We start from the raw sequence: 25432 nt of genomic DNA, 5'->3' as shown, positions 1-25432 counted from the left end.
AGTGACTAGAAGGATACATTTGTTATGAGCATTAGAGATAAAACATTATAGATTAAATATTCTCACTGCAAAAATGCTATAGCATTCAGTCTTATGAAATGTGTGGTAGGATTTGCTTGAAATCCTTATGTTATTCAGTTTGCCCATACCTGACCTCACTTAAGTACCAACTATTTTTCTGAATATCCAAATGGTATACCTTTGTTTTATTGTAAATGCTGAATTATAGTTTATTTCTGACATTTTGGATGTCTATGAAATACTTCCGTTGCAACTATTTTATAACAGCATAGTTATATATTCTTCTATATTGAAGCATAGTTTTACAACAGCTTGCGTAATTCTTTAAAATAATTACCATGCAGTTATGTCAGGTTTTGACTTGGTGTGTCTTTTTTGGAGTTTTTTAAAATTTGTTAGAAATTTATATTATAATTTTTTTGCAGTGATGTTCTGTTCTGACCCACACAAAAGACTGTTGAAGTGCCTTATCAGAGAAATTATTTGAGTCAATGCCTTTTCAGGTGTTATGTACACATGATGTAATAGATAGACAGGTCCAACGATCAATTACCTTTGTTTGTTTAGTGCTACCCGTACCAGCTTGATCCACCCACCTCGTCACTAAAATTGCCCTGTGTACCTATCAGTTAAGGGTTCAAGCCAGATCTTTGTAACAGCCTCGTCCTTGTTTAGTTAAATGTCTGGAGTTATTATAGCTTTTGTGTAACTTTCAAGGCTCATTGAATTTTCTTTTTCAGTTTTGAGAGCACGAGAGCTAAAACGATGTTTGATGGATTGAATTACTGGGTAGTTCTGCGCTGTCATTGACATTTGTTGACGGTAACGGAAGAAACAGCTTGTGGTGCTAAGGTTTGAAGTTACAATTTCCCTTGTGCGAGTGAGCACTGAAGAAAAGCTGAACTTAAAGAACCATACAAGAATTGTTACGGTGAGAATTATTTCCACTTATTTTTTATTTGATAATGTATCCGCAATTGGAAGGATTGTTTACTTATGGCAAAGATGATATATGGTCATTTAAAAAAAAAATACAGCTTGTCATAACGGATTCCTCATTTAGGACTTAGATAAGACATTTTCTCACTCATGGCTATGAATCTTTGCCATTTTACCCATAGATTCGTGAATATTTCATTGTTGATTATATTTAAGATTGACTGTTGATGTTTGATCTGTCAGGGCACCGAGGGACAGGGAGTGGGCAGGAACATGGGTTTGAGGTATAATATTAGCTATGATTATGTTGATTGATGGAGCAGTCTTGAGGGGCCAAGTGGTCTACTGCTATTCCTATTTTATGTGTGCTTATGTTCTTGTAATGACCATAGAAGCCTTAGATGATTTTATAAGAACATACTGTAGGGGTATGGGTGGTTTGCTCTTCGGCGGGTCGGTGTGGACTTGTTGGGCCGAAGGGCCTGTTTCCACACTGTAAAGTAATCTAATCTAATCTAATCTAAAATCTAATCTAATACATGATAGTTGCTGCTTGGTTTTGAAACATCAATGAATCATTTATAAGCAAAGCAAATTTAGAAACTACTTTTCTCTTGTAATCTGTGCAAATGTGCTGCATCATATGTCACATTTTATTTTATTTTACCTGTGTCAAGTGTGATATTTGCTAAATGAATCAAACTATCCCAATTATATAAAGGTGTTTGGGTGGTCAAATGCAAGAGGAAAATGTACAGTTAGTGGCAGGACTCTTGGGAGCATTTATACACAGAGGGATCTTGGGTACAAGTCCATAGATCCCTGAAAGTGGCAAAAAAGTGAATAAGGTAGTTTTAAAAAGTGTGCAGCATGCTTGCCTTCATTGGTTGGGACGAGTATAAAACTTGACAAGCCATATTGCAGCTGTATAAAGCTTTAGTTAGGCCCTATTTAGAGTACTGTGTGCAGCTCTGATTGCCATACCATAGGAAAGATGTGGAGGATTTGGAGATGGTACAAAAGAGGTTTACCAAGATGTTGGCTGAAAATGTGTTGCTGGAAAAGCGCAGCAGGTCAGGCAGCATCCAAGGAACAGGAGAATCGACGTTTCGGGCATAGGCCTTCTTCAGGAATGAGGAAAGTGTGCCCAGGAGGCTAAGATAAAAGGTAGGGAGGAGGGACTTGGGGGAGGGGCGTTGGAAATGATGTTGTCTGGATAGCTATAAGGAGATGTTGGGCAAACTTGAATCATTTTCGCTAGACCATCAGAGGCTGAGGGGTGACCTAATTGAAGTAAATAAAATTATGAGAGGCATGGATAGGGTGGATAGTCAAAGTCCTTCTCCCTGGGTGGAAATGGCAAATACTGGCAGGCATAGGGTTAAAGGTGAGTGAAGGAAAGTTTAAAGGTGATGTGCAAGGAATGTTTTTTACACAGTGGTAGGTGGTAGAAGCAGATACGACAACAGCATTGAAGAGGCACTGAGACAGACACACAAACAGGCAGAGAATGTGCAAGCAGGTGGGATTAGTTTAGAATGGCATGATAGACAGCACAGAAATGGTGAACCAAAGGGCCTGTTCCTGTGTTATACTGTTTTATTCAAAGTCAGAGATCACACAACAGCAGGTTATAGTTCAACAGGTTTATTTGAAATCAGAAACTTTCAGATGTAGCCCTTTCTCAGGTGAAATCACCTTCATCTGACAAAGGGGCTACACTCCAAAAGCTTGTAATTTCAAATAAACCTGTTGGACTATAAGCTGTCGTCGTGCAATTTCTGACTTTGTCCATACCAGTCCAATACTGGCACTTCCACATCTTGGATACTATTTTATGTTCACTTACTTAACATACAAGTCTAATGGAGTTCACACAAAAAACCTACCAGCTTCTTCTATATTGAAGCCCCAAACATTTTACGATTTCTTGTTAGTGGTTGAAAGCTTTTGTCTAGGTTCACATATTGGGTGGATGGATGGATACCATTGAGTTTTGCTGTTTGGTGATGGGAATCAAAATGTATCAGCAGACATTTGCTTTTGGAAATAGTAAAACAACTGGCTTCATGTTCTTTATATACTTTATAGATTTATTTTTAAAAACGTTTCTATGCTTTCAACACTGAGAATTAGGCTGCTGTATTATGTCTCATCTTATTTTCAGGTACCTCCTTAAACAAGATCTGGATTGGAACCAATAATCAAGGGAACCAATTTGTTTTAAACTAAAGTATAAGTTTTTTTCCTGATTTGTTTTTCTAAGTTTTTACTCCTTTGTGGTTACTTGAAAAGTTCATAGTTTTAAAAGATATTTTACACATGTCAAATATTTTAATGTATGCCACGTTGTCCAAGACTTTGTCCAAAATATTTACAGATAAGTTACTTGTTTGCAATGAGTCAAATTACTTTGAATATGTAGACTTTTTAATTGTAGGAGAAAAACTGGATATGCAAATGTGCATCAAAATATTTTTCATGTTTATCAAAATGGTATCTTCGATGGTTTCAATCACTAAAGTTAGAGGAAAAAATTGAGAATATGAGGGAAATTGTGGTCATGGAAGAATTACGTAAGAACTAGGAACAGGAGTAGGCCATCTGGCCCTTCAAGCCTGCTCCACCATTCAATACGATCATTGCTGATCTTTTTGTGGCCTCAGCCCCACTTAGCCACCCTCTCACCATAACTTTTAATTTCTTAATTGTTCAAGAAAATATCTATCTTAGTTTTAAAAACATTTACTGAAGTAGCATCAATTACTTCACTGGGCAGGGAATTCCATGGATTCACAACCCTCCGGGTGAAGAAGTTCCTTCTCGATTCAGTCCTAAATCTGTTTCCCCTAATTTTGAGGCTATTTTCTGTTGTCCTAGTTTCATCTGCTAGTGGAAAAATCCTCTCTATGTCTGTCTTATCTATTCACTTCATAACCTTGTATGTTTCTGTAAGATCTCCCCGCATTATTCTAAATTCCTATTAATATAATCCCGTTCTACTCAGTCTACTCCTGAGTCTACTCCCTCAAGTCCAGAATTAACCTAGTGAACCTCCTCTGCACCCTCACTAGTGCCAGTAAATCCTTTCTCAAGTAAGGAGACCCTAATGGGGTGGCATGTTGCCTCAGTGGTTAGCACTGCTACCGCAGCACCAAGGACCTGGCTTCGATTCAAGCCTCAGGCAACCGTCTGTGTGGAGTTTGCACATTCTCACTATGTCTGCGTGAGTTTCCTCATGGTGGTCCAGTTTCCTCCCACAATCCAAAGATGTGCTGGTTAGGTAAATTGGTCATGCTAAATTGCCTATGGTTTTCAGGAATGTCTAGGTTAAGTGCATTAGTCAGAGGTAAAATGTAGAGTAGTAGGGTAGGGGAATGGGTCTGGATGGATTACTCTTCAAAAGGTCGGTGTGGACATTTTGGGCTGAAGGGCCTGTTTCCACACTGTAGGGATTCTGTGATTGTATAACTGCACGCAGTGCTGCAGGTGTGGCCTCACCAGCACCTGATACAGCTGCAGCATAACTTCCCTGCTTTGAAACTCAGTGCCTTTAACAATGAAGGACAAAATTCCATTTGCCTTTTTAATTACCTGTTGTACCTGCAGATCAACCTTCTGTAATTCATGCCCCTCTGCATAGCAGAATGCTGTAACTTTTTACCATTCAAGTAATAATCCTTTTTTCTGATATTCCTACCAAAATGGATGACTTCACATTTATTAACATTATATTCCATCTGCCAGATCTTTGCCCACTAACTTAAACTATCTATGTTTCTCTGCAAAGTTTCACAGTCCTTTGCACACCACTTTGCTCTACCACTCATCTTAGTGTCATATGCAAACTTTGATACACTACATCTTGTCCCCAACTCCAAATCATCCATGTAAATTGTGAATAATTGCAGTTCCAACACTGATCTCTGAGGTACACCACTAGTTACTGATTGCCAACCTGAATAGCACTCATATATCCCCACTCTTTGCTTCCTGTTAGTCAACCAATCCTCTGTGCATGCTAATACTTTATCCGTAATGCTTGCATCTTTATTGTTTGCAGCAGCCTGTTGTGAGGCACCTTGTTGAAGGCCTTTTGGAAATCTAGGTACACCACATCTGCTGGGTCCCCGTTTTCCACCATGTTCATAATGTCTTAATAGAATTTCAAAACATTAGTTGATCCTGAACTTTCTTTCATGAACTCATGCTGCTTCTGCCCAACGGGACAGTTTCTATCTAGATGTCTTGCCATTTCTTCCTTGATAATAGATTCAAGCATCTCCCCCATTACAGAAGTTAAGCTAACCGGTCTATAGTTCCCCATCTTTTCTCTAGCACCTTTTTAAACAATGGCATCACATTTGCTGTTTTCCAATCTGCTGGAACTGTCCCAGAGTCCAGCAAATTTTGGAAAATTACCACAAGTGCATTGGAATGCATTCCATTAGGGCCAGGAGACTTGTCCATCCTTAGCTCCATTATCTTGTCCAACACTACTCCTTCCATGCTAATGATTGTTTCCAGGTCCTCATCTACCTTCATCTGCTTGTCAATTACTGGCATGTTATTTGTGTCCCCCACTGTGAAGACTGACCCAAAATACCTATTTAATGTCATGGCCATTTCATCATATCCCATGACTAAATACCCTTCTTATACTCTAAAAGACCAACATTTACTTTAGCCACTCTTTTCGTTTTATATATTTATAGAAACTTTTGCTATCTGTCTTTACATTCTGTGCTATTTTGTTTTCTCATAATCTATCTTACATTTCTTCATTTCTGTTTTTGTGGCTTTCTGTTGGCCTTTAAAACTTTCCCAATCTTCTAGTTTCCCGCTGATCTTGGCCACTTTGTATGCCTTCTCTTTCAATTTGATAGCCTCCCTTATTTCCTTAGACACCTATGGCAGATTACCCCTTTCCTTACAGTCCTTCCTTTTCATTGGAATATACTTTTGCTGAATACTTTGAAAAATTGCTTTGAAAGTCCTTCACTGCTCGTCAGCTGTCCCACTATAAAGTCTTTGTTTTCAGTCTACTTTAGCCAACTCCTCTCTCATTCTACTGTTGTCTCTCTTGTTTTAGTACAGGATCCTGGGACTGGATCCTGTCTCATTACACAGGATCAGATCTTAAGGATAGCTTGCTCCCTTTTCGGTTTCGTTACACACTGTTCAAGAAAATTATCATGGATACATTCAATTAACTCCTCCTCAAGGCTACCCTAATCGAGCTGGTTTGACCAATCAACATGTAGATCAAAATTCCCCATGATAATTGCCATACCACTTTTACAGGCATTATTGTTTTTGTTTATTGCCCACCCCAGTGTGATGTCAATATTTGGTGGCCTATAGACTATGCCTGTCAGTGACTTTTTCTTCTTAGAATTTCTAATTAGCGCCCAAATGGATTCAACCTTATTCTCCATAGAACCTATGCCATCTCTCAGCACTGCTCTGAATCGTCCTTGAATATCAGAGCAACACCACCTCCCTTACCTTTTTGACTGTCCTTCCAAATAATTTGATATCCCTGGATATTCAACTTGCAGTCGTGGCCATCCTGTAATTCAGAAATAGTATTCCAGAAAATTTAAGACATATTTAGAAGAACATCAAATATCAAAGATCAGAAAAGCAGTAATTCTTGCAGAAGTTATGTTATATAAGTGAGGGGAGAGTGACAGCCATTGACAGCAAGTCTGCATTTGACCGAATGTGGCATCAGGCACTCCTAGCAAAAATGGAATCAACGGGAATTAAGGAAAACCTTAGGTTGATTGGAGTCATACCTGGCACAAAGGAAAATGGTTTTGATTGTTGGATGCCAGTTTTCTCTGTTCAAGTACATCTCTGCATAAATTCTTCAAGATAGAGTCCAAGGAACAACCATCTTCAACTGCTTCATCAATGACCTTCTCTCCATCACAAGGAGATGCATAATGTTCATTACCATTCATCAGTCCTCAGATACTGAAGCAATCCATGTTCAAGTGCAACAAGACCTGGACACTGTCCATGGTTGATCGGAAAAGTGGCAAATAACATTCACCCCACATGAGTGTCGGGCAATGACCATCTCCAATAAGAGATAATCTGGCTATTGCCCCTTGATATTCAATAGTGTTACCATCACTGAAACCCCCACATCAATATCCCAGGGTTACCATTGGCCAGCAACTCAAGTGGATTCACCATATATGTACAGTGACTACAAGATCGGGTCAGGGGCTAGGAATACTGCAAAGGGTAACTCACCTCTTGACTGTTAACACAGGCGCAAGTGAGGAGTGTGATGGAATACTTCCCATTTGCTTCGACGGATGCAGCTCCAACAACACTCAAGAAACTTGACACCATCCAGGAAAAAGGTGCCTACTTGACTGGTACACATATTTACCAAAGGTCCTTACAGCACCTTTCAAACATCATCTAGAAGGACAGGGGCTGGAGATACATGGGACCACCAATACTTGCACATTCCCCTGCCAGACACTTACCATCTTGACTTATGTCACCATTCCTTCACGGTCACTCGGTCAAAATCCTGGAATTCCCTCCCTAACAGCATTGTGAGTCTCTTCATAACACATGGACTGCTGGAGTTTAAGAAGCTCACCACCACGTTTTCAAAGGCAACTAGAGATGGGCCATAAATGCTGGCCCAGCCAGTGATGCCCACATTCAAGAAGTGAATAAAAGAAAACTGTCACAAGTAGCTACAGGTGGGGATAATGGAATCGAGAAGGAAATTGGTAGAATTGAAAACTGTGGATGGAAGAGTTATTGGTTTTAGAGAAAAAAAATAACAGAAGATGCCATAATATTAAAGAAAAATGGCTAGAATTAAAAATTGATATGAATAATATTTTTCCATTGTAATAAGACTGAACATACCAAAGCCAATTGTTGGGTCTGAAACAGGAGACCTATTGCAGTGATAGGAATATTTAAAGAATCATCAGAAAAGGGAGATAGATATTAAAACTATAGCAATAGTTGTGAAGGAAGTTTCTTTTTATTTTACTTTATTCTTGATTGTGGTCTGAACTGGAAAAAAGGATTGTTTTTAAAAAGAAGAATTGTGGAAGGAATTGCTACATATTTAAAAAACAAGTTTCCGAAACTCATTGTAAGTCATATTTATACTGTTGCTTTGTTCAAGCAGTGTGAGAAGCTGTTTGTCGGCAGGTTGACAACAGTGGACTTGGCAATGACACAACTTACTTTGAGGATTTGTAACCAATTGTGGATGTCAAAATCCACCTGCATGACAACAACTATCAGATTAGCCCCTGGGGAGTTGAACTGCTTTTGAATTTGAATGATAGTCAAGAAACCATGGCACCTATGGAAAATGAGGTGGTGTCTCTCTCTTGCCATCATAAAGACACCTGAAGCCTGAAGTCAGACAGTTATTTTCTCCCACGAGTTACTGTAAGCTGTGCTATTAACCAGTAACTTAATGACTTAACATACCAATTGCCTGTGCCTGCTGTGAAGAAATGAAAAAGACCAGGAGAAAAGAGATGGAAGAACAGAAAGTTATGGAGTTGAAAGGAGAATCTCAGTGACCCTTGTGGACTGATGCTATTGAACAGTGACTTTCATTATTTTTCCCTTTAGCCATAAAACCAATGTATTTTCTGTTTGTGTGTTGTTCTGTGGATGTGTGTGTATGGACTGAGGTGAAGTGGAGAGGTTAGAAGGAGAAATTGATTTTATCTTGGCAAATCAGCTGGCTCATTTGAAAATATGGTCTCACCAAGGTGGTGGGGCAACCAGTGGAAGTAAAAGAAACTGAGATATTACAGGAACAACATTGTGGATTGTTTCCTGATTGTTGAGCTCTAGATCTCAGGCCATTGAATTAGATAGGAAGATGAAACAGTGAGATGACTTGAAAATTCGGTTATTGGATACAGTTTTTGAAAATTTAAATGATGGGGAAGAAGGTAAAGAAATATGGATATAAGCCACTATTTCTGTCACCACCAGACACACATTCCCCTCCATTCCCTTGTCAGCATTCCATTGTATCTCTTCCCTTTGGGACAACCTAGTCCATGCCTCTCTACTCTCAACAGCTCCCACACATCTATGGCACCTTCCCATGTCATACATTCCCATGCCAAGGTATAACACTTGACAGTTTACCTCTTCTTTCCTCACAATCTGGGGCCCTAGATGCACTCTCCAACTGAAGCAGCAATTTGTTTGCACTTCACTCAATCTAGTCCACTGTATTTGTGCTCCCAGCGCATTCTGCTTTGCACTGAGGAGACGCAGTGCAGACTTGATGACCACTTTGTGGAACACCTAGCTTCGGTCTGTAAAGACGATTCTAAGCTTCCAGTTGCTGCCACTTCAACACACCACTGTTGTTCCGTGCCATCATTTCTCTCTCGGGCCTGCTGCACTTCTTCATCGAGGCTCAACGCAAGCTGGAAGAATAGTACCTCATCTTCCACTTGAGGACCTTATAGCCTTCAGGACTCAACATCGTGATTAATAACTTTAGAGCTTGAACACCTCCTTCCATGTTTAGCGTAGCCATTTCATTTTCATAATCCCCATTATCACCATCCAACTTCTGTTCCTCACTGACTTACTATCAATACTTCCTTTGTCACTGTTTTTTTCTCACTGGCTCTGCCTCCACCTATCCACTTCTCCCCCAACACTGTCATCAGCATGAATACTATCTTTTCCTGGATGCTATCAGTTCTGAAGATAGGACACTGAACTCAAAATATTAACTATTTTCACTCCACAGATGCTGCCACACCTGTAATTTATGTTGTTTGTTTGTTTCTGGTGTCCAACATCTGTAGGTCTTTGTTTTATTTTCATCTACTCAGAATTTGAATCAGTTGCAATATCTGAGTGTTACTACTTGAAAGATGTATGATTAATGAGGAAATGAGACCACCATACTAATGATCTGTAAGATCATTACTGTCTTGAGTATCATAATAAAATACTATGAGTGCTTCATGGTATTCCAGATCACTTGGGTATTACGAAAATATGGGATAAAATAGGTTTTAAAAGTTATTGGCCAGGATTTCATAAATGTGGTCAAATTTTGCCAGGCGTGCAGTACATGTCAGCAAGTGAGAAATCCCAACCATCAATTAAATCTGTGCTTTTAAACCCAATACCAGCTTCCAAAGAATCTTTAGCACAGTCTTATTAGAACATGTGGAACATCCGACCTAAAACCAGGAATAGAAATCAATATATTTTAATGATTATAGATGTTTCAAAAAAATTCCAGAAGCAGTGCCTTTAGGAAAACGTACTGTTAAAATGATAATGAAAAATTATTTCAGTTTAATACAAGATATGGATTATCTAGGGAAATGCAATTAGATCAAGGTTCAAAATTTATTATTCAAAGATATGATGAGCTTGGAAATAAAATAATTTACATCCGCTTATTACCCACAATCACAAGGTGCATTTGAAAAATGACATCAAACTTTGAAGTTTGATTAGAACTTATTGTCACGAATCGCCCTAATGATTGGGATAAAAGAATTCACTTATTATTATTAACCATCATGGATAGTCATTATGAGTCCACTAGATTCACACCTTTTGAACTGCTATATGAATGTGAGGTGTGGAGACCACTTAAGTTGACGAAAGAAAAATAGATTACCAGAGACTGTGCATCTAGCCTAAGTTTTGTGTTTCTGAGAGAAACTAACCGAAGCATCTAAGTTGGCTGGAGTTCTTTTGATCTTTTTTAAAGAAATCTCAGGCTTTGTAAGACTAGATAGACTTTACCAGAGTGAAGTCATGCCAATTAGATTGAAAAAATGCATCAGTAATGTTCAAATAATTGACCAGTAAACTTATTGAAGGGCCATGTAACTACATGATTTGTTGCAATAAGCCAAACTTGGGAAGTACATTCAAAGCAATTGACTGAATTTTTTGGTTAGCTACAAAAAGCCAACTTAGTTATAAATCTGAGTGAAAGTGAATTTTCTTGAGTAAAAGTGAATTATTTGAACCACACTGTGGGACAAGGCCAGGTAGCACCGTAGAAATTGAAACTGAAAGTTAGGGGTATTTTGGATTATCCTCTACCTAGGGCATAAAGTGGATTTTGATTTTATTGGAAGATTATTCCATGCATCAGCACTATCATGGGTCTTTTTAAAAATAACTTGGATGGACACAAGAATGTCAGAATAACTTTGACAACTATATAACTGTTATGACAACTGCACTGATTTTAACAGCACCATATTATAAGAAATCATTCAAACTCACTGTTGATGTCAGCAGCATTAACGTAACTACTGTCTTTCTACAAAGTGTCACTATAAAGATTTGATGAAGTGAACCGCATTTCATCCAACTCTCAACCTACCAATTGCTAGATCCCCAAATTAATGGATTCTGTCCAAAAGCGTTTTTCTTTCAGTGTATAACACAGTTGATGTTTTAACAAGAACACATATAAAGAAAGCTGAATGCTGTGATGCAAATGGGTTTACGTAAAATCTGGTTGCTGTGAAACTCTTATATTTCAGTATTGAGTATATAAGTATTGCTGTTAATATGACAGAAATAAGATATTTTGATTGGAAATACAAATGCTTTTTCATTCCTTTTTTTGGAGCAGGTATATTGAATAGTGTTTGATATACTAATGTGGAATTTAACCTAGTGGAATATAGGAGATGGTCCATTTTTGTGAAGGGGTTTAAACATTAACTGAGTCAGTCTTTCTGGAATCATGACTTTTTAACCAATATGTGTCTCCTGGATTATTAATGGTAGTTTGTTTATATTGTGGAGTTGGGGTTGAGAGAGTTGAGCTAGAAATTCAAGCAGCACCAGAGGAGGGGAGTTGACATTTCACGTTGGGACCTTTCATCAGGTAGAACGTCAACTCCCCTTCTCGTCTGATGATGATCAACCTGCTGTGCTATTTCCAGCTCAACTCTATCCACGATGAGTCTCCAGCATCTGCAGTTCTTACTATCTCCAAATATACAGTGCAGGTTTACAACCAGAGGGAAAGTATTTAGCCATTAACTTAGACGAGTCGAGAATGAACAACTATGGTCTCTCCTCGCAAAAGAGCTGTTCAGAGCAGTTAAGAAAATATGTTACCTTTGTGAAAGGATGTCAGTTGTGAAAACTTCCAAGCAAGGAGTATTTTGTGAGAAAGCTGCATTGGTTATTTGAAACTGAGAAAGCATAAAATCTCAGTTGTGTGAGTCAGAGAAAAAGACTTCGCTGTTCCTACTACTGGAACTGGGAAGAAACATAAAACATTTGTTAAGGGACGTTAAGTGTAAAATGTTAGTGTTGGAGAGTAGATGAGACTTGGTTTTGCCATGTGTTTTGAAATTTTGAAAATTGTTATATGTAGATAGCTTATTTCTGCTGTGTAAAAAAAAAACTTCTGTTTTATTATTAAAACCAAATCTGCAGCTGTGTGCTGTGTTTCAGTGCAAGACTGTCATGGCTTTCCTTTATTACTGTTCCTTGTTCTTTTTTTCTACCCTGACACATATCTTTGCATTTGCACCAAAGGATTTTATTTCTCATCACTCCTCAACCTTATCTCTAAGCACCTGAATCTTAATAAATATTCAGCAGTTGCCTTGCTTGCAGTCAGTTGCACTTCCAACTGTGCACTCTTTAATTGGGCAACCTACTTGAATGGTGTGATCATGACAAATTAGAGTATTTTCTCCCTGCTTTGTTGTCATCACTCCTTTCCACTTGGTGCCTGATCCATTGTGTAATCTGTGTCCAGAATAATTCTAAATTGGTCCTTGAGCTGACAGCAAGTTCATTAATGAACTCATTTGGCTGATAATCTAAATTCAGTGGGTCTGTTTCTTGCCTCAGCCTGAGCCAACAATTAGAACATACTGACAAACTCATACAATTAATAGCACCAGTAATTTTTCACTTTCCCACCCACCTCCATTATGGATGCAAAAATGTATATGGCTGAATCTGTGCCTGATTAATGTTGTTATCGCTAGCAAGATCACACATGGTTAACCAGCCCACAAGCTAGATAAGTAATTCCACACACTCTGAGTGTTTTGGCCCCCATTTGTCTTCCTTATTGTGCAGTTGAAGTTGGTTTGAAAATGGTATGAAATCTGGTTTGTGCTCTTGAGAATATTATAGGCTGCATTTGATAGTCAGGATTATCCCTCATGTTCCCTTTCGTGTTGCTGTCCCTGTCACACTGCATCAGCTTGAGGTTTCCCACATTCCTACCTAACCCATTTATTTGACCTTAAATAGCCATTTTTTCCCTATAAGAGCATAGCTTGCCACATAGCTGCACTGAAGCCAGAGTGGTGGTAACTTGTGAAGTCTCCTGTGCCCCCTTCAGGTACACCATGACCTTCTGTGTGGTATTATTAGATTTCATCCTTATTTTTGAATTTGCCCCCCTTCACTGTCATTATTCACTCAGCATCGCCACACAATGCTGCTGATTCTCAGACTTGAATTTCCCACTTTCTCCAAGATTCAATGGATTGTTCCCTGATAACATTTTTGCCCACTATTGGTTCAAAAACTCGAGACTGACCATTTTCTACCTCCCTCAGAATGACGTGAGGCCAACCTCAATCGAACACAGCCCTTAAGCTGCTGTCTTCACAATTTCCTGACTGACATAAGTGTAAATTCTGGATTGATTAGCCTGCACTTGCAGCACCGACTGAGCATAGACAACTCTTTAACCTTAATACAGACTTTTCTGCTTTGACTTTCAGACTACTTCGTGGGAAGCCAGGGAAGTGATTGCTGGTCCTTTGTTAAGATATTTGTGTCATTGATAGCCATGAGTGATGTTTTGGAAGACTGGAGGGTGGTAAATGTGGTGCCATTATTTAAGAAATATGGTAAGGGAAAGCCAGTGAAATATAGACAAGTGAGCTTTTTGTCAATGTTGGGTAAATTATCAGAAGGCTTCTGAAAGACAGGATTTACATGTATTTGGAAAGCCAAGGACTGATTAGGGATAGTAAATCGTGTCTCATTAACGTGATTGAGTTTTTTGAAGAAGTGACAAAGAAGAAGGCAAAGCGATGGACGTCAGCAAGGTATTCGACAAGATTCCGCATGGTAGACCAGTAAGCAAGCTTATATCACATAGAATCCACGGACAGCTAGTCATTTGCGTACAAAATTGACTTGAAGAAAGGAGACAGAGTGTGATGATGGATGGTTGTTTTTCAGACTGGAGGCCTGTGATCAGCAGTGTGCTGCAAGCATCGATGCTGAGTCCACACTTTTTAAAATGATTTGTATGTGAATATAGGAGGAATGCTTAGTGAGTTTGCAGATGACACCAAAATTGGTGGTATAGTGGACAGTGAAGAAGGTTATCTCAGTGTACAATGGGATTTTGATCAGATGGGCTGATGGGTGGCAGATGGAGTTTAATTGAGGTAAATGTGAGGTATTGCATTTTGGTAAGGTAAATCAGGGGAGGACTTACTCCTAGAGAGTGTTGCGAAATAAAATGCAGGTTCATAGTTCCTTGAAGGTGGATTCACAGATAGTGTAGTGAAGAATGTGTTTGGTATGCTTGCCTTTATTATTCAGTGCATTGAGTGTAGGAATTGGAATGTCATGTTGAGGGTGTATAGGACATTGGTTAGGCCACTTTTGGAATACTGTACTTAGTTCAGGTCTACCTGATAAAGGAAAAATGTTTTTAAACTTGAAAGGGTTCAGAAAATATTTACAAGGATGTTGCTGAGGTTGGAAGGTTGAGTTTTAGGGAGAGGCTAAGACACTTGGAGACATATTTTCAAGGCAGAATGGTGAATGCTTTGGAGCAGAAACCTGTAAATCTCTCACTGCAGAGCCGATCACTCACCCAAGAGATCACTCTCGTGAAGCTTTGCTGTCCTGCTTCCAATGCATCCTTCCTTAAATATGAAGACCAAAATTACAGAGTATTCTAGATGTAATTTCACCAACTCCCAGTGCAGTTTCAACAAGATGTTTTGTTACTTTATACTGCAAAAATCCTTGAAAATAAGATCAACATGCCATGTGGACATTGCTGGCTGAGCTTGTTGATTATTATCCATTTCTTATTGCCCTTGAATTGAATGGTTTGCTTGGCCATTTCAGAGAGCTAGTCAGTACAAACCACATTGCTGTAGGTTTGGATTCACAAGTAAACTATAAGACCATAAGAAATGGAAAGGGAGTAGGCAGCTCAGCTCCTCATGCCCCTTCCACCATTCAATAGGATCATGGCTGATTTGAGCTTCTTTATGTCCACTTTCCTGCATTTTCCCATAAACGATGATTCCCCTACAGATTTTCCTTTCATTAAACCATGCTGGCCCTGCTTAATTTGAATATGATCTTCCAAATGATTACTTCCTTCCTAATTGATTCCAAAATGTTTCCACTGCCATTAAGTGAAAATGGCAGATTTATTTGCCTAAAGGAGTTTAGTGAACTAGATTGGTATATTTAGCAGTCTGCAACACTGGATTAGATTTTAATTCTATATTTTGATTGAATTAAAATTTCACCATCTGCCAAGTGGATAATTTGTCCAGACCAATCATTATTAGTCTAGTGAAATTACCACTACACTCCACTTCCCAAATAATTTTTAATTGATCATTATGCTCACATGCTACCTCGTGTTTCTTTTACAAGTACACCCAAGTCCTTGTGAATGTCAACATTTAAAAGTTTCAACTCTTTTAAAAAGTTCCACTTTCCTTAATTCTTATCACCTCATGGTTTCTTAAATCATACATCTTATTTCCCATTCATTTAACCCATCACATGCCTAACCCTGCTCCTACTAATATGGACTGTCCTGCTGTCAGTTCCTGTTATTTGCCTACTGCTTCTCCTTCTGGTGATTTTGCAGGTCCCCTTTCTGATGTGGACTTCCTTGACCAGACACTGCCTTTAAATGGTCGGCCACCTCTCCACCCAGCAGGCCAAAAGAAACCCTGCATGGTTAATACCCTAGCAACAATTAGATTAAAAGTAGTAGGGGCAGTATGAGACCTTTAGATCTGTATTAATTGGGATGTAGATGGAAGGATGGTGGTGTTCTTACCTACTACCCAATTTGATGAAATGTGACCCAGCTATTAAACTCACCATGAGGAAGGTCACAAGTTTCCACCCACTATCTCTCCCAATGGTCCCAGTTCTCTTGTTTCTCACCTGGATTTTACTGCTTCTCTTTGAATTATGTTGTTTAATTTTTAAGGATTTATTGCCACTGGTAGTGCCTAGTTGCTGGTAATTGTAAACTGTTGTTGATGGCTAACTAGCTTATGGTAATGAGTTGTGACCACTTTGTTTCTTGAAGTCGAGCGCTTATAACTGAGTAGTTCTGGTATAATGTGTGTTTATAGATGCCACCCATCTCACAGACTGGACCAGGCTGCATCTTTGGATGCTTGCTTGCTCTCTTCGCACTTGCTCACTTATTGCCCACCTATATGTTCACACAACCTTGTCTTCTCTTGCTATACCATGTCAAGTGGCACAGTCACTAAAACAGGCAGTTTGCATTGCTGCTAAGTAATCCTCATCGTAGGGATCAAATCTTACTGTATGTCAGTATGCTACATCAGTCTCTTACATGCCACCTGCTCCATGTGTGCGTGGCAAACATGCTGAATGTGTGAGCAGGAAGCCATGTCTTCAATTCTTTGGGGAATAGTCCTCACTGAAATCTCTAGAGGCACCATCATTCATGAACATTTATGAAATTCACTTCTTGACCCACTGGCACTCAGTATTAGTAGTAGTAGTAGGTACTCTCTACAAGATGCACTGCAATAACTCCCTGAAACTCCTTAAACGGCTTCCAAACACATGACAACTACTATATTGAAGCACAAGGGTAACAAATACATGGGAACATCACTTACAGGTTTCTGCTCCAAAGCATTCACCATTCTGCCTTGAAAATATGTCTCCAAGTGTCACTGGAACAAAATCCTGGAACTCCTTCCCTCGGTGTATTTTGGTTGTATAAATACCAAATAGATTTCAGCGGTTCAGGAAGGCAGCTCACTTCCACCTTCTGAAAGCCAACTAGGGATAAGCAGTAAAGTTTGGCACCCAGTGAAGCTTGTATTTCATGAATCAATAAAAATAACTTGAGTGGTGTTAATTTGCTGTACAATGGTTTGAGATGAAAAAGGTTCTAAATTATTCCACTATGAATTCCCTACTAATGTCACAGCTCTACATTATCAGAGCTAAACATTTACTGCATGAGACCAAATGACAAAACTTTTAATTTTGGTATGCAAAAGTACCATTCTGTCAGAAGAAACTAAGATGATTTGTTTATGTTTTTTCATATTAAAGAAGTTTGCATCCGTGTGAGTTGCTATCTGATGCAAAATAATTAATGACATTATTTCCTTATTTTCCGTTTTGGTTTGCTCCGCGTTGCTGCCATCTACAGTCAGTTCTGAATGCAGATTACGACGTTGTCACCACCCCTTGTTTATATAACATGGTGTTTTTTTTATGGCAAGCCAGCTAAGTAGTCAAAATGAAAGTCACTCGCTGTCTCAGAATACCTCAGTCTCCCAGATCCCGAATGTAGTAACCTTTTTCAAGTTCATCAAAAAATCAGTATGAAACTTTGATCTCTTGGCATAGATATAAAGATGAAGTAACCATCTTATTTTTTGTCTAACGTCCTATTTATTCTCCTGATCACATGGATTAGGAGAGAAATCTAATAAAGATAGCTGATTTCAGTTTCTGTTATATGCAATCCTGAAACTATTGTGAATATGTTGCAAGGAACTTCGATACCTTTACCAAAGCAATCAAAAATTTAATGGTGTAATTGACTATGGAGTCATTGCAGATGTATCATCACTTTCAGTAGTACCTATCTAGTGGTGACAGTTTACAGCTATATGTCACCCTACAGAACTTGCGTACCCAAGAAATAAGTTAGAAAATTAACAATCTACTTGTTAAACAGTAATTAACAAATACTGCGTCTGAAGAAAGGTACTGATCCACTGAGAAAAGACCTAATGCGTAAACATACTTGACTAAATCCTTAAGTAACTTTCTTGAACCATACTTGGAGTTGATTCATGCAACACTGACAAATTTCAATTTTACTGTGGCGATTTAAATATTGTTTTCTCCATTCTGGATGTAAAGAAGAAAAGTATAGAAAAGCAGCTGTTTATCAAACATCATTGATGGAAATGTTTCTCAAATGTTTAATTTTAATGATTAAGCAGCTTGTGCTCATTCATTCTCCATGCAGATTGCAGGAAACTAAGGTTGGCAATAAAATTTGGACACACTTGTAGTCGGCCTACCGATGGGGGTATTTAAAAAAAGTCACATTTCGCAAAGCTTTAACAAACCTGCTGCTTCCCATGTGAACTGCTTCCCTTAGATCTCTGGAAATGCTAAGAGAATGGCTGGCATTAGAGGAAATGATAGAGTCTGGGATGAATAATTAAGATGCTTCTCAACTAAGACAGTATCAATGTTAGTTAATTATACAATTCAAATGACTATAGATATGCTAGATCAAGTACAGGCAAAGGAAATCACCATAATAGTACTCAAGTCTTCTAGGCAGAAGAAAATGAATTATGTTTATCTAATGCTTTATAACCAGTAGAGGACTTTTGAACTGGAGTCATCATTGTAATGTTGGAAACATAGTAACCAACTTGTGTACATCAAGTTCCCACAAACAGCAAAGTGATAATCACCATGTCTATATTTTTATGATGTTAATTCAGTGATAAAAATTGGTCAAGAATATCAGGAATAACTCCCCTACTCTGAAGCAGTGCCAAAAGATCTTGCATATTTACCTGAGATGGATGCTGATACAGAATATCACCTGAAAGGTATTACCCCTGTATTTTGGACCAGGCCAGACCTCCTCAAAACATTTTAAGAAGGTAGCCCAGAACCTAATTTCTTTAGTTTATTGTTTTAAATTATAATCATTGAGTCATACAGCATGGAAACAGATCCTTCAATCAACCAGTCCATGCCGACTATAATCCCAAACTAAACTCGTCCCACTGTCTGTGCTTGTCCAAACATTTCTTATTGTTTTAAGCAGATGTAAGGTGATTATTTGAAGAGTGACACAGCTGGTCAAATCACTTGGTTTTAAACAAGTCAGGATTTATTTACACACGAAGAAAAGAAAACCACATTTAGAATGACATAACTATTGAAAACCCAAATGACACAAAAACGCATGTAACCAAGAACTTTTCCAATTTCCTGCAACCACCCTACAAACATAATCCTTGGGCAAAAGAGTAAATTCAAACACAGGTTCTTACAGGAGAGAGGTATCAGAGAGAGAGAGGATCAGCATGGAGTTTGTTCTTTGGTTCCCCAGCTAATACTAACCCAAAACTAGAAAAAAAAACCTGAACTAGGAGAACTGGCAACTCCTTTTTCATTATAAAAGTGTTTAAAAAAAACCTGAAAGCCTTTTCTGATTGTTGATTTAGGCGGCATGTGTTAGCCATTATTAAAGTAGCCAGTTCAGACATTTTGGCACCTCTGTCTTTATGACCCCCCTCAGGTAAACGTAAAATAAGGACAGAATAACCTTGTCATACCCTGACAGCACAACCCTTTAAATTTAAATTCCACTGGAATGGGTACTGAATCTATGGTTATTTACCATTGTCTGGGGATCTGAATTATTAATCCTCTGACCATCACCTTCTCTTCTGGCTATATCTCACTTCTTCCCCACATATTACCAAGTAAGCTATAGTTTATGGATCAGATAACATCCATGCTTATACTAATACTTAACAGTGATCCATCACCTTTCCTCCTCCATAGTATAATGTGTGAAGGATCATATGAAGGGAAAATGAGAAATATCCATACAAGGTCATTAATTTTTTTATATACAGAAGGATGCCATTAGATCTGTCATGCCTTTCATGGTTCTGAAGAAGAGTCACCTAAATTCAAAATGTTAGCTTGCTGTCTCTCTACAAGTGCAGCCTGACCTGCTGTAATTTCCAGCATTTTTTGTTTTCAGGACAGATTACAGCATCTGCACTAATTTACTCCCATCAAGCCTTTGTTGGTTCTTTGAAAGAAGCATTCAGTTATGCCCACTCCCTAGACTTTTCCCATGGCTATGCAAATTCTATATTTTAGAAGTATAAAACTAATTCCCATTGTGAAGATATTACATAGAACATAACAGCGCAGTACAGGCCCTTCAGCACTCGATGTTGCGCCGCCCTATATCACTAATCTGAAGCCCATCCCACCTACACTATTCCATGTACGTCCATACGCCTGTCCAATGATGACTTAAATGCACTTAAACTTGGCAAATCTACTACTGTTGCAGGCAAAGCATTCCATATCCTTACTATCTGAGTAAAGAAACTACCTCTGACATCTGTCTTATACCTATCTCCCCTCACTTTAAAGTTGTGTCCCCACGTGTTTGCCGTTCCCATACTTGGAAAAAGGCTCTCTCTGTCCACCATATCCAACCCTTTGATTATCTTATATGTCTCTATTAAGTCACCTCTCAACCTTCTTCTCTCTACGAGAACAGCCTCAAGGCCCTCAGCCTTTCCTCGTAAGATATTCCTTCCATACCAGGCAACATCCTAGTAAATCTCCTCTGCACCCTTTCCAAAGCTTGCACATCCTTCTTATAAAACGGTGACCAGAACTGTACACAATACTCCAAGTGTGGCCGTACCAGAGCTTTGTACAGCTGCAGCATAACCTCCTGGTTCCGGAACTCAATCCCTCTATTACTAAAGGCCAAAACACTGTATCTCTTCTTAACAACCCTGTCAATCTGGGGGCAACTTTCAGGGATCTGTGTACGTGGACACCGAGATCTCTCTGCTAATCTGCACTCCCATGAATCTTACCATTAGCCCAGTACTTTGCATTCCGATTACTCCATCCAAAGTGTATCATCTCACACTTGTCCACATTAAACTCCATTTGCCCCCTCTCAGCCCAGCTCTGCATCCTCTCTATGTCTCTCTGTAACCTACTACATCCTTTGTCACTATCCACAACTCCACCGACCTTAGTGTTGTCCACAATTTACTAACCCACCCTTCTAAGCCCTCATCCAGGTCATTTATAAAAATGACGAACAGCAGTGGACCCAACACCGACCCTTGCAGTATGCCGCTAGTAACTGGACACCAAGATGAACATGTTCCATCAACTACAACCCTCTGTTTTCTTTCAGCAAGCCAATTACTGATCCAAACTGCTATGTCTCCCACAATCCCATTCCTCCGCATTTTGTATAATATTTTCAAGGGTTTGTGGGATCTCCGTGTGCAGAAATTGACTGCCATCTCTCATTAAAACAGGGAGTGTGAATAAACAGTGGGAGTCAGATTCCTATTATTATTATATTGAAACAATTTCTATTACTGTTTCAAGAAGTGTATTCTGTGTCATCACATGGGATAAAATATACTTATAGCTCACACCCAAGCTTAAATAGTATTGGTTAACTACTAAATAATTTCTGTTACAATTTTCATGTTATGATGTGGTAGCACCGAAGTTAAACCCCACTATTTCTGAAGTTGTCAAAAAAGTTGCTTTTCAGACAGGAGGCCTATTATCAGCAATGATCTACAGGGATCGGTTCTGTGTCTTTTGTTCATCAATTATATAAATGATTTGGGTGAGAATATAGAAGGTGTAGTTAGTAAGTTCGCAGATGGCACCAAAATTGGTAGCATTGTAGAGAGTGAAGAAGGTTTTGTAAAGTTACAAAGGGATCTTGACCAAATGAGTAAATGGGCTGAAAAATGGCAGATTGAGTCCAATTTGGATAAATGCAAGGTATTCTGTTTTGGTACAACATATAGGGGCAGGAATTATGCAGTTAATGGTAGGGTCTTGGGAGTGTTGTAGAACAGAGGGACCCGGGGTTCAGGTCCATATTTCTTTGACATTTGCGTCACATATAGGTGGGTTGGTTCAAAAGACGTTTGGTATGCTTGACTTTATTGCTCAGTCCTTTGAGTACAGGAGTTAGAAAGGCATGTTGAGGTTGTACAGGGACATTGGTGAGGCCTCTTCTGGAACAATGTGTCCAGTTCTGGTTGCCCCATTTATAGGAACGATACTATTAAGCTGGAAAGGGTTCAAAACAGATTTACCAGGATATAGCCAGGAATGGAGGGTTTGACTTAGAAGGAGTGGTGAGATAGGCTGGGACTTCTTTCACTGGTTTGGAGGAGGTTGAGAGGTGACCTTGTAGAGGTTTATAAAATCTTGGGGGGGTATAGATAAGGTTAACAGTAGGTGTCTTTCCTGATGAAGAGCTTATGCCCGAAATGTCGATTCTCTTGCTCCTCGGATGCTGTGCTTTTCCAGCACCACACTCTTATCCTCTACAGCCAAGCCTTGCAGAACAAAGGATCTGCTCGGACGAAGAGGAACACAATGGACACCTACAGACGCTGAAAGACGCCCTCATAAGAACGGGATGCAATGTTCAGCTCGTCGATTGACATTTTGACATGCCACAGCGAAATACTGCAACAACGTCCTCAAACGATAGACAGGAAACATGACCGGTAGAGTACCTTTTGTCGTCCAGTACTTCCCAGAGTGGGGAAGTTACACATGTTCTTCACAGCTTTCAAAATATCATTGATGATGACAAACATTGTGCCAAGGCCATCCCTGTGCCTCCACGTCTCGCCTTCAAAAGCTGCCTAACCTCAAATGGACCATTTCTTTCACATCAAACTACCCAACCTTCAGGAGAACAGCAGCCACGACATCACACAACCCTGCCATGGCAATCTCTACAAGACATGTCCGATCATTGACATGGATACTAACATCACTTGTGGGAACACCATCCACCAAGTGTATGGTATGTACTCATGCAAATTGGCCAACGTTGTCTGCAACATACGCTGCACGAAAGTATGCCCTAAGACATGGCACATTGGTGAGACAAGACGAACAGACACCGTGCAACAATTGTGAGGCAGGAGCGATCTCTCCCAGTCAGCGAACACTTCAGCGGTCAAGGACATTCAGCCTCCGATCTTCGGGTAAGCTTCCTCCAAGGCTGCCTTCGAGGTACACAACAATGCAGAATTGCCAAGCAGAAACTGATAGCCAAATTCTGTACCTATGAGGATGGCCTCAACCATGATCTTGGGTTCATGTCGCCCTAAATGGAACCTCACCATACTGTTTTGTGTTGTAAAATCTTCCTTACTATGCTGTTTGACACCATCACTTTGATAACTTGTTATTATCTCTCTACTTTAATTAGTTTGTACAATTTTGGTTTAGTTGTTACTTTAGTTAGACCCTCATCATGCAATTCTGATACCTGTCATGTTATTCCAGCCATTTAGTTTGTCGTTAGCAACATCCTAAATTTGACTTTTTTTATAATTATCTCTCTGCCTTAATTAATCAGTTCAAGTCATTCCTTTACTTGCTATTCAGCCATTTATTCACACCACTTGATACTGCCATTATCTTTCTGCTTACATATTCTGTGCCTGTATACTTCACCCCCACTTAAGCTAATGAAGGGGCAGCGCTCTGAAAGCTTGTGATTTCAAATAAATGCAATGGAAGAGGGTTCACTTCTTCAGCTGTGTATGTGAACTATAACCTGGTGTCATATGATTTCTGACTTTGTCCACCACAGTACAACACCAGCACCTCCACATCATCTCTTCCATCGGGCAGAAGATGCAAAAGTTTGAAAATACTTATCAACAGATTCAAGACCATCTCCTTTCCCGCTTTTATCAGACTTATGAATAGACCTCTCATGTATTTGAGTTAATCTTCTTAACCTTCTCTGTGGCTGTGACACTATATACTTCATTTCCCCTGATGTACTTATGTAAGATTTGATTTATCTAGATAGCACGCAAAATGATACTTTTCACTCTAACTTGATACATGCGACAAGTCAAATTAAATCAAATCGGATTACATTGAAAAGTCACCTACATCACCTGTGTGCCCTCAGAAATCTTATTTCTTTACCTCCCCTAAGTCTAGGTATAGTGCCAGGTTCTGCAGCTGAGTGGAGGGAGCCTGCCCTACAGTGGAGCCTTGGAGTTTTGGTTAGACAATTGCAGAGCCTGTGTGGCTCAAAGGCCCAGACTTTGACTGTGACTTGCCCTAAAGACAGGTGTACCCTTATCAGCATGAAATCCCACAGGGCTGAGGTTGTAGGCAGGGTGGAGATAGAAGCCCCACCACCTTAGAGTGGTACTTCAGCCCACCAATTCTACGCCAACCAACAAACACCAAACTACACTAATCCCATTTAACTGCACTTGGTCTATAGCCTACTATGCCCTATCATTTTAATTGGGCGTCCAGAAGCTTCTTAAATGTTGCCAGAGTACTTGCCTCTGCTACCCTCTCAGTCAAAATGTTCGATACTTCTACCAACCTCTTGGTGAAAACATGCTTCCTCAGATATCCTTTAAAAGCACCCCTCCTCACCTTAAACTCTGGATATCTGGTTTTAGATACATCTACCATGGGGAAAAGATTCTCGGGATCTACCTGTCTATGCCTCTCATCATTTTCATACCTTACTCAGATCAGCAGTCAGCCTCTTCTGATCTGAGGAAAACAAACACAGCCTACATAGTCTCTCCTTATAACTCCTTATAACTGAGGCTTTTCATTCCAAGCAACATCCTGCATATCTCTTCTGCATACTTATTCTATGTGCTGTTTACATTGTTGCTTATTCAAGCAATGAGGACAGTTTACTGCAGATAGGCTAGCACAGGAAGAGCTGATTGGTTTGTGGATTGGTGATTAGTTTTCAATGACAAAGGCCTTCTGCCTGCCAACATTATTTAACTGACTCTCAAAGCAGATGAACAGCTTGTGAATGTGAATGGGAATGTGAATACTATAGCCAGAAGGAGAGGCAGTGTTCTATTTTCAGTAAAAACAGCTCAAGCCTGAAGAAGGCCACTTGCTTTCCCTTACCAGTTGCTGTATGTTGTGGATTTTAACCAACAAGTCAAAGGCTGCATAGTTTGTGAAACTGTTTTTCTATGCCTCCAGCAAGTGAAAACCATTCGAAGAAGAAAGATCGAGGAACAGCAAGTCCTGATAAACAAACCTTAGCAAACCTTGTGGACAGGGGCCATTGAATTGCCTTCTCAGTTTTCCCTCATCTACGACACCAATGCCTTTTTGTCTGTGTACATCCATCTACACTTGTGTTTGGGGGAGTGTGGGGGGGAAGCTTTTTAATCTGGAAATGTCAATGTTGACTGTTCATACAGTCATGCAGCATGACTCTTCGGTCTAACCGGTCCATGCTGAACATTATCCCAACTAAACTAGTGCCACCTGCCTGCTCCTGGCCCACTTCCCTCCAAAACATTCCTATTCATGCACTTAT

At 39.4% G+C, this 25432-nt stretch overlaps 1 protein-coding gene across 2 annotated transcripts in view; it reads left to right on the top strand.

The window, feature by feature from the left end:
* The first annotated feature begins 679 nt into the window (after positions 1-679).
* The window catches only part of LOC122548976 (phospholipid-transporting ATPase ID), a 272266-nt gene continuing 247513 nt past the window's right edge, over positions 680-25432 (top strand). For both annotated transcript variants that reach the window (XM_043688030.2, XM_087989438.1), the window contains exon 1: positions 680-952. The gene's annotated coding sequence lies outside the window, so the exon portion shown is untranslated. The remainder of the gene's footprint in view (positions 953-25432) is intronic.

The sequence above is a fragment of the Chiloscyllium plagiosum genome, unplaced genomic scaffold, assembly GCF_037043375.1.
Source record: "Chiloscyllium plagiosum isolate Xiang-an unplaced genomic scaffold, Cpla_swu_hap1 HiC_scaffold_1, whole genome shotgun sequence".
NCBI classification, from domain to species: Eukaryota; Metazoa; Chordata; class Chondrichthyes; order Orectolobiformes; family Hemiscylliidae; genus Chiloscyllium; species Chiloscyllium plagiosum.
The sequence above is the reverse complement of the archived record's forward strand: the minus strand, read 5'-3'. Positions and strand labels throughout refer to the sequence as shown.